We start from the raw sequence: 11,465 nt of genomic DNA, 5'->3' as shown, positions 1-11,465 counted from the left end.
TATTAGAGTCATGCTAGTGGAGTAGTTGTGAATTTGAGAGATACTTGTGTTAAAGTTTGTGATTCTCGTAGCATGCATGTATGGTGAACCATTATCTGATGAAGTTGGAGAATGATTTATTTATTTATTGTCTTCCTTATGTGTGGAGGTCGGGATCACGCGATGGTTAACTCCTACCAACCCTTCCCCTAGGAGCATGCGTGTAGTGCTTGGTTTGGATGACTTGTAGATTTTTGCAATAAGTATGTGAGTTCTTTATGACTAAAGTTGATTCCATGGATTATACGCACTCTCACCCTTCCGCCATTGTTAGCCTCTCCAGTACCGCGCAACTTTTGTCGGTACCATAAACCCACCATTTACCTTCCTCAAAACAGCCACCATACCTACCTATTATGGTATTTACATAGCCATTCCGAGATATATTGCCATGCAACTTTTCACCGTTACGTTTATTATGACACGCTCCACCATTGTCATATTGCCTTGCATGATCATGTAGTTGACATCGTATTTGTGGCAAAGCCACCATGCATAATTTTTCATACATGTCACTCTTGATTCATTGCCCATCCCGGTACACCACCGGAGGCACTCATATAGAGTCATATTTTGGTCTAAGTATCGAGTTGTAATTCTTGAGTTGTAAGTAAATAGAAGTGTGATGATCTTCATTATTAGAGCATTGTCCTAGTGAGGAAAGGATGATGGAGACTATGATTCCCCCACAAGTCGGGATGAGACTCGGATGAAAAAAAGGAAAAAAGAGGCCATAAAAAAGGGCCCAAATAAAAAAACAAAAAAATGAGAGAAAAAAGAGAGAAGGGGCAATGCTACTATCCTTTTACCACACTTGTGCTTCAAAGTAGCACCATGATCTTCATGATAGAGAGTCTCCTATGTTGTCACTTTCATATACTAGTGGGAATTTTTCATTATAGAACTATGCTTGTATATTCCAATGATGGGCTTCCTCAAATTGTCCTAGGTCTTCATGAGCAAGCAAGTTGGATGCACACCCACTGAGTTTCTTTTTGAGCTTTCATACACTTATAGCTCTAGTGCATCCGTTGCATGGCAATCCCTACTCACTCACATTGATATCTATTGATGGGCATCTCCATAGCCCGTTGATACGCCTAGTTGATGTGAGACTATCTTCTCCTTTTGTCTTCTCCACAACCACCATTCTATTCCACATATAGTGCTATGTCCATGGCTCACGCTCATGTATTGTGTGAGAATTGAAAAGGTTTGAGAACATCAAAAGTATGAAACAATTGCTTGGCTTGTCATCGGGGTTGTGCATGATTTAAATATTTTGTGTGATGAAGATAGAGCATAGCCAGACTATATGATTTTGTAGGGATAACTTTCTTTAGCCATGTTATTTTGAGAAGACATGATTGCTTTGTTAGTATGCTTGAAGTATTATTGTTTTCATGTCAATATTAAGAAAATTCTTGAATCTTATGGATCTGAACATTCATGCCACAATAAAGAAAATTACATTGACAATTATGTTAGGTAGCATTCCACATCAAAAATTCTGTTTTTATCAATTACCTACTCGAGGACGAGCAGGAATTAATTTTGCGGATGTTTGATACTTCTCCAACGTATCTATAACTTTTGATCGTTCCATGCTATTATATTATCTGTTTTGGATGTTTAATGGGCTCTACTATGCACTTTTATATTATTTCTGGGACTAACCTATTAACTGGAGGCCCAGTGCAAATTGATGTTTTTTTGCCTATTTCAGTGTTTCGCAGAAGAGGAATACCAAACGGAGTCCAAACGGAATGAAACCTTTGGGAGAATCGTTTTTGGAACAAACGCAATCCAAGAGACATGGAGTAGACGTCAGGGAAGCAACGAGGTGGCCACGAGGGTCCAGGGCGCGCCCCCACCCTCGTGGGCCCCTTGTGGCTCCCCTAACCGACTTCTTTCGCCTATATATACCCATATACCCCAAAAACATCCAGGAGCACAATAGATCGGGAGTTCCGCCGCCGCAAGCCTCTGTAGCCACCAAAAACCAATCGGGACCCTGTTCCAGCACCCTACCGGAGGGGGGATCCCTCACCGGTGGCCATCTTCATTATCCCGGCTGAAAGATCATGGATGTCGCCTAGAGGGGGGGTGAATAGGCGCTTTAAAATAATTACGGTTGAGGCTTGAACAAATGCGGAATAAACCTAGTGGTTAATTTGTCAAGCACAAAACCTACAACAACTAGGCTCACCTATGTGCACCAACAACTTATGCTAAGCAAGAAAAACTACTTAGGTGGTAGCAAGATATATGACAAGAAACAATATGGCTATCACAAAGTAAAGTGCATAAGTAAAGGGCTTCGGGTAAGAGATAACCGAGGCACGCAGAGATGACGATGTATCCCGAAGTTCACACCCTTGCGGATGCTATTCTCCGTTTGGAGCGGTGTGGAGGCACAATGCTCCCCAAGAAGCCACTAGGGCCACCGCAATCTCCTCACGCCCTCGCACAATGCAAGATGCCGTGATTCCACTAAGGGACCCTTGAGGGCGGTCACCGAACCCGTACAAATGGCAACCCTTGGGGGCGGTCACCGAACCCGTACACTTTGGCAACCCTTGGGGGCGGTCACCGAAACCCGTCAAATTGCTCGGGGCGATCTCCACAACCTAATTGGAGACCCCGACGATTGCCTGGAGCTTTACACCATAATGATTGAGCTCCGAACACCACCAACCATCTAGGGCACCCAAGCACCCAAGAGGAACAAGCTCAAGGGTACCTAGCACCCAAGAGTAATAAGCTTCTCAACTTGTAACTTCCACGTATTGATATGTCTCCAACGTATCTATATTTTTTTATTGCTCCATGCTACTTTATCTACTGTTTTGGACTATATTGGGCTTTATTTTCCACTTTTATATTACTTTCGGTACTAACCTATTAACCGGAGGCCCAGCCCAGAATTGATGTTTTTTGCCTTTTTCAGTATTTCGAAGAAACAGAATATCAAATGGAGTCCAAACGGAATGGAACCTTTGGGATCGTGATTTTCCAACCGAACGTGACCCGGGAGACTTGGACCCTACTCCAAGCAGTGCCCGAGGAGGTCACGAGGGTGGAGGGCACCCCCCCTGGGCGCGCCCCCCAACCTCGTGGGCCCCTCGGAGCTCCACCGACGTACTCCTTCCTCCTATATATACCTACGTATCCTTGAACGATCAGAACAGGAGCCAAAAACCTAATTCCACCGCCGCAACCTTCTGTATCCACAAGATCCCATCTTGGGGCCTGTTCCGGAGCTCCGCCGGAGGGGGCATCCACCATGGAGGGCTTCTACATCATCACCATAGCCCCTCCGATGAAGTGTGAGTAGTTTACTTCAGACCTTCGGGTCCATAGCTAGTAGCTAGATGGCTTCTTCTCTCTTTTTGGATCTCAATACAATGTTCTCCCCCTCTCTCGTGGAGATCTATTCGATGTAATCTTCTTTTTGTGGTGTGTTTGTTGAGACCGATGAATTGTGGGTTTATGATCCAGTATTATCTATGGAAAATATTTGATTCTTCTTTGAATTCTTTTATGTATGCTTGAGTTATCTTTGCAAGTCTCTTTGAATTATCTTTTTGGTTTGGCCAACTAGATTGGTAGTTCTTGCAATGGGAGAAGTGCTTAGCTTTGGGTTCAATCTTGCGGTGTCCTTACTCAGTGACAGAAAGAGTTGCAAGGCACGTATTGTATTGTTGCCATCGAGGATAACAAGATGGGTTTTTTATCATATTGCATGAATTTATCCCTCTACATCATGTCATCTTGCTTACGGCGTTACTCTGTTTTTACTTAATACTCTAGATGCATGCTGGATAGCGGTCGATGAGTGGAGTAATAGTAGTAGATGCAGAATCGTTTCGATCTACTTGTTTTGGACGTGATGCCTATATACATGATCATTGCCTAGATATACTCATAACTATGCTCAATTCTGTCAATTGCTCAACAGTAATTTGTTCACCCACTGTAGAATACTTATGCTCTTGAGAGAAGCCACTAGTGAAACCTATGGCCCCCGGGTCTATTCTCATCATATCAATCTATTTCACTTTATTTACTTGCTTTGTTTTTACTTTGCCTTTACTTTTTACTTTGCATCTATCTATCAAAAATACCAAAAATATTATCTCTATCAGATCTCACTCTCGTAAGTGACCGTGAAGGAAACAACCCCTAAGCGTTGGTTGCGAGTTGCTATCGTTTTGTGTAGGTACGAGGGAGTTGTGCGTGGTCTCCTACTGGATTGATACCTTGGTTCTCAAAAATTGAGGGAAATACTTACGCTACTTTACTGCATCATCCTCTCCTCTTCGGGGAAATCCAACGCAGTGCTCAAGAGGTAGCAAGAAGAATTTCTGGCGCCGTTGCTAGGGAGGCTCACGCAAGCAAGTCAACCATACCAAGTACCCATCGCAATCCCTATCTCTCACATTACATTATTTGCCATTTGCCTCTCGTTTTCCTCTCCCCCACTTCACCCTTGCCGTTTATTTGCCCTCTCTTTCCCAATCTCCTCCTATCTTTCCCGTTTGCCTTTTTCCCGTTGCCTTTCTGCTTGCTCGTGTGTTAGTTTGCCTATTTGTTGCGATGGCTCTACCTAGATTTGGTGACCTTCACCTTAAAAGGCTAGAGGAGATCGAAAGCAATGTTAGAAAGTTTATGGTTTTGCAATTTGAGCACAATAATTTCTTTAGAAATGAACTTAAGGAACAAAAAGTTTTATGAGCTTTATGAATAAAGAACTCGATGATATGTCTAAAGAATTTGATGGTATAAGGGCCCAAATTGCTCGTCTTGAAAAGATGACCGCTGAAATTTCGGATATGCAAGCTACCTTAGTCAATAAGATGGCCGCTAAACCGAATTCCTATGAAAATCAAGATGAAGATCTAAAAGTTATTGATGTGTCCCCAATTAAATCTTTGTTTGCAATATGAATCTTGATGAATCTGAAGATTATCTTCCTTTACCTAGAAGGCGTTCTAAGTATTCGGAGTTTCTAGATCTTGATGATGAAATTGATGAAAGTGGGATCGAAATAAATAAAAACCGTGATGTTGCTGAACCCGCTATTTTGGATCTCAAGGAATTTAATTATGAAAATTGCTATTTGATTGGTTCTATTTCCTTGTTGCAATCCGTGCTAGATTCTCCTCATGCTTATAGTCAAAATAAGGCCTTTACCGAACATATTGTTGATGCCTTGATGCAATCTTATGAAGAAAAACTTGAGTTGAAAGTTTCTATCCCTAGAAAACTCTATGATGAGTGGGAACCTACTATTAAAATTAAAATTAAAGATTTTGAGTTTCATGCTTTGTGTGATTTGGGTGCTAGTGTCTCTACTATCCCCAAAACTTTATGTGATTTGCTAGATTTCCGTGATTTTGATGATTGCTCTCTAAACTTGCATCTTGCGGATTCCACTATTAAAAAGCCTATGGGAAGAACTAATGATATTCTTATTGTTGCAAATAGGAATTATGTGCCCGTAGATTTTATCGTTCTTGATATAGATTGCAATCCTTCATGTCCTATTATTCTTGGTAGACCTTTCCTTAGAACGATTGGTGCAATTATTGATATGAAGGAAGGGAATATTAGATTCCAATTTCCCTTAAAGAAGGGTATGGAACACTTTCCTAGAAAGAAAATAAAATTACCATATGAATCTATTATGAGAGCCACTTATGGATTGCCTACCAAAGATGGCAATACCTATATCTATCCTTGCTTTTATGCCTGTCTAGGGGCGTTAAACGATAGCGCTTGTTGGGAGGCAACCCAATTTTATTTTGTATTTTTTGTTTTTGATTCTGTTTAGGAATAAATAATCCATCTACCTTCTGTTTGGATGTAGTTTTATGTTTTAATTAGTGTTTGGGCCAAGTAGGACCTATAGGATAACCTACGATGATAGTTGATTTGATTTTGCTGGAAAACAGAAACTTTGCACGCACGAATTTAGTTATGATAAATCACAGGAACGTGATTTTGTGTTGATTCTTTTTTCTGCTGATCAATAAACAAACTGTACAGGACTTCCTATTTTGCTAGAATTGTTAGAGTTCCAGAAGTTTGTGTTAGTTACAGATTGCTACAGACTGTTCTGTTTTTGACAGATTCTGTTTTTCGTGTGTTGTTTGCTTATTTTGATGAATCTATGGCTAGTAAATTAGTTTATAAACCATAGAGAAGTTGGAATACAGTAGGTTTAACACCAATATAAATAAATAATGAGTTCATTACAGTACCTTGAAGTAGTCTTTTGTTTTCTTTCTCTAACGGAGCTCACGAGATTTCTGTTGAGTTTTGTGTTGTGAAGTTTTTCAAGTTTTTGGTGAATTCTTTTGATGGATTATGGAAAAAGGAGTGGAAAGAGCCTAAGCTTGGGGATGCCCATGGAACCCACAAGATAATCCAAGGACACCAAAAAGTCAAAGCTTGGGGATGCCCCGGAAGGCATCCCCTCTTTCGTCCACTTCCATCGGTAATCTAGTTGGAGCTATATTTTCATTCACCAACATGATATGTGTTTTGCTTGGAGCGTCTTGTATTATTTGTGTCTTTGCTTGTTAGTCTACCACAATCATCCTTGCTGTACACATCTTTTGAGAGAGCCATACATGAATTGGAATTTGTTAGAATACTCTATGTGCTTCACTTATATCTTTTGAGCTTGATAGTTTTGCTCATAGTGCTTCACTTATATCTTTTGAGCATGATAATTTTTGCTCTAGCACTTCACTTAGATCTTTTAGAGCACGGTGGTAGATTTGTTTTAAAGAAACTATTTGATCTCTCATGCTTCACTTAGATTATTTTGAGAGTCTTTAATAGCATGGTAATTTGCTTAATATTAATATACTTGGTGTTCAAGATATGTGAAACTTTCTTTTGAGTGAATTGAATACTAAGATAAGTTTGATGCTTGATAATTGTTTTGAGATATGGAGGTGATAATATCAAAGTCATACTAGTTGGGTGATTATGAATTTGATAAATACTTGTGTTGAAGTTTGCAAGTCCCGTAGCATGCACGTATGGTTAAAGTTGTGTAACAAATTTGAAACATGAAGTGTACCTGGCTTGTGCATCCTTATGAGTGGCGGTCGGGGACGAGCGATGGTCTTTTCCTACCAATCTATCCCCCTAGGAGCATGCGCGTAGTACTTGAATTTTTGATGACTTCTAAATTTTTGCAATAAGTATATGAGTTCTTTTGACTAATGTTGAGTCCATGGATTATACGCACTCTCACCTTTCCACCTTTGCTAGCCTCTTCGGTACCGTGCATTGCCCTTTCTCACCTTGAGAGTTGGCGCAAACTTCGCCGGTGCATCCAAACCCCATGATAAGATACGCTCTATGACACACAAACCTGCTTATATCTTCCTCAAAACAGCCACCATACCTACCTATCATGGCATTCCCATAGCCATTCCGAGATATATTGCCATGCAACTTCCACCACCATCATCATGACATACATTACTTTTGTCATATTGCCATTGCATGATCTTGTAGTTGACATCGTATTTGTGGCAAAGCCACCATGCATTATTTTCCATACATGTCACTCTTGATTCATTGCACCATCCCGGTACACCGCCAGAGGCATTCATATAGAGTCATATCTTGTTCTAAGTTTCAAGTTGTAATCCTTGTGTTGTAATCAATAGAAGTGTGATGATCATAATTATTAGAGCATTGCCCCCAGAAAAAGAGAAAGGCCAAAAAGAAAAAAAAGAAAGGCCCAAAAAAAGGGCAATGCTACTATCTCTTTTTCCACACTTGTGCTTCAAAGTAGCACCTTGTTCTTCATGTAGTGAGTCTCATATATTGTGCTTCAAAGTAGCACCTTGTCCCTCATGTAGTGAGTCTCATAAGTTGTCTTTTTTATACTAGTGGGAATTTTTCATTATAGAACTTGGCTTGTATATTCCTACGATGGGCTTCCTCAAATGCCCTAGGTCTTCGTGAGCAAGCAAGTTGGATGCACACCCACTAGTTTTATTTTGTTGAGCATTCATAGCTCTAGTGCATCTGTTGCATGGCAATCCCTACTCCTCATGTTGACATCAATTGATGGGCATCTCCATAGCCCATTGATTAGCCTCGTCAATGTGAGATTTTCTCCTTTTTTGTCTTCTCCACACAATCCCCATCATCATATTCTATTCCACCCATAGTGCTATATCCATGGCTCACGCTCATGTATTGTGTGAAGGTTGAAAAAGTTTGAGATTATTTAAGTATGAAACAATTGCTTGGCTTGTCATCGGGGGTATAGAAGTTGGGAACATCTTTGTGTGACAAAAATGAAGCATAGCCTAACTATATGATTTTGTAGGGATGAACTTTCTTTTGCCATGTTATTTTGAGAAGACATGATTGCTTTGATTAGTATGCTTGAAGTATTATTATTTTTGTGTCAATATGAACTTTTGTCTTGAATCTTTCGGATCTGAATATTCATATCACAATTAAGAAGATTTACATTGAAATTATGCCAAAGTATCACTCTGCATCAAAAATTCTTTTTTTATCATTTACCTACTCGAGGACGAGCAGGAATTAAGCTTGGGGATGCCTGATACGTCTCCAACGTATCTATAATTTTTGATTGCTTCATGCTACTTTATCTACTGTTTTGGACTATATTGGGCTTTATTTTCCACTTATATATTACTTTTGGGACTAACCTATTAACCGGAGGCCCAGCCCAGAATTGCTGTTTTTTGCCTTCTTCAGTATTTCGAAGAAACAGAATATCAAACGGAGTCCAAACGGAATGAAACCTTCGGGATCGTGATTTTCCAACCGAACATGACCCAGGAGACTTGGACCCTACTCCAAGCAGTGCCCGAGGAGATCACGAGGGTGGAGGGCGCGCCCCCCTACCTCGTGGGCCCCTCAGAGCTCCACCGACGTACTCCTTCCTCCTATATATACCTACGTATCCTTGAACGATCAGAACAGGAGCCAAAAACCTAATTCCACCACCGCAACCTTCTGTATCCACAAGATCCCATCTTGGGGCCTGTTCCGGAGCTCCGCCGGAGGGGGCATCCACCATGGAGGGCTTCTACATCATCACCATAGCCCCTCCGATGAAGTGTGAGTAGTTTACTTCAGACCTTCGGGTCCATAGCTAGTAGCTAGATGGCTTCTTCTCTCTTTTTGGATCTCAATACAATGTTCTCCCCCTCTCTCGTGGAGATCTATTCGATGTAATCTTCTTTTTGTGGTGTGTTTGTTGAGACCGATGAATTGTGGGTTTATGATCCAGTATTATCTATGGAAAATATTTGATTCTTCTTTGAATTCTTTTATGTATGCTTGAGTTATCTTTGCAAGTCTCTTTGAATTATCTTTTTGGTTTGGCCAACTAGATTGGTAGTTCTTGCAATGGGAGAAGTGCTTAGCTTTGGGTTCAATCTTGCGGTGTCCTTACTCAGTGACAGAAAGAGTTGCAAGGCACGTATTGTATTGTTGCCATCGAGGATAACAAGATGGGTTTTTTATCATATTGCATGAATTTATCCCTCTACATCATGTCATCTTGCTTACGGCGTTACTCTGTTTTTACTTAATACTCTAGATGCATGCTGGATAGCGGTCGATGAGTGGAGTAATAGTAGTAGATGCAGAATCGTTTCGATCTACTTGTTTTGGACGTGATGCCTATATACATGATCATTGCGTAGATATACTCATAACTATGCTCAATTCTGTCAATTGCTCAACAGTAATTTGTTCACCCACTGTAGAATACTTATGCTCTTGAGAGAAGCCACTAGTGAAACCTATGGCCCTCGGGTCTATTCTCATCATATCAATCTATTTCACTTTATTTACTTGCTTTGTTTTTACTTTGCCTTTACTTTTTACTTTGCATCTATCTATCAAAAATACCAAAAATATTATCTCTATCAGATCTCACTCTCGTAAGTGACCGTGAAGGGATTGATAACCCCTAAGCGTTGGTTGCAAGTTGCTATCGTTTTGTGTAGGTACGAGGGACTTGTGCGTGGTCTCCTACTGGATTGATACCTTGGTTCTCAAAAACTGAGGGAAATACTTACGCTACTTTACTGCATCATCCTCTCCTCTTTGGGGAAATCCAACGCAGTGCTCAAGAGGTTGCACGTATCACCGTGGAAAACTCAAACGTATGCACCAACTGCAATGGCAAGGGCACACGAAGTGCCCAAGTCCTTCTCTCCCAAATTCCACCAAAGCAACTAATGCTAGGGACGAAAATGAGAGGAAGAACAAGAAGGAGAACACCAAGAACTCCAATATCTAGATCCAAGGGGTTCCCCTCGCATAGAGGAGAAAGTGATTGGTGGAAGTGTGGATCTAGATCTCCTCTTTCTTTTCCCTCAAAAACTAGCAAGAATCCATGGAGGGATTGAGAGTTAGCAAGCTCAAAGAAGGTCAACAATGGGGGCAAAAACAAGCTCAAAAGATGGGGAACCATTGGGGAAGAAGACCCCCTTAAATAGGTCCCCACGAATCTGCCCGTTATGTGCAGAAAGACATGGGAGCGGTACAACCGCTATGAGCACCGGTACAACCGGTAACATGCAATAAGCAGAACAACCGGCCCACAACCGCCCAACAACCGCACCATGACAGAAGCTAGTCTGGTGGTAGAGCGGTACATGGCCGGTACAACCTCCGGACTAATTCTGGAGTGGTACAACTGCTCCAAACACCGATTGTACCGGTCAACCGGTACAACCTCTCTATGGGGCGGTACAACCTCTCTATGTAAAACAAGCAATATCAAAACAGCCACAACTTTCGCATACGAGCTCCGAATTCGATGAAACCAAGTTTGTTGGAAAGCTAGCAACAAGGGCTAACACAGACTTGAAAGAAATATCAATAAGAAGCAAATTAGAAAAAGCCCATAAGAAAAAGGTGAGAACCCTTCCTCGGAAAAAACCGGTAAAACCTCCAACACCAAAAACATCATAGAAGACGCATGCGAACTCCGTCTTCAATGAACTCAAGCTTGTCATCAAGATGACCATAAGCTATAAGACTCACAAAGAGAACCAAACAAGAACCAAGAAACATGATGCAAGGATGCAATGGTTTGAGATCTCTACTAACGATACGATCAAGCTACCAACTTGAGAGCCCCCCTTGATAGTACGGCAAACGATCCTATAACCCGGTCTCCCAACTACCACCACGAGACCGGTAAAAGAGAAAACCTATCAAGGGCAAACCTTTGCCTTGCACATGGTCCACTTGAGCTAGATGATGACGATCTTGACTCCCTCAAGTTGGACCACCCTTTCTTGATTGCGTTGGCTCGATGAAGACTAGATGATTGCTCCCCCATAGTCCACTATGGGTGAGCCTCTCTTCGCCACATCTTCACAAGACCATTGACA

This window comes from Triticum dicoccoides, chromosome 1B, assembly GCF_002162155.2.
Source record: "Triticum dicoccoides isolate Atlit2015 ecotype Zavitan chromosome 1B, WEW_v2.0, whole genome shotgun sequence".
NCBI classification, from domain to species: Eukaryota; Viridiplantae; Streptophyta; class Magnoliopsida; order Poales; family Poaceae; genus Triticum; species Triticum dicoccoides.
This window is presented reverse-complemented; position numbering follows the sequence as displayed.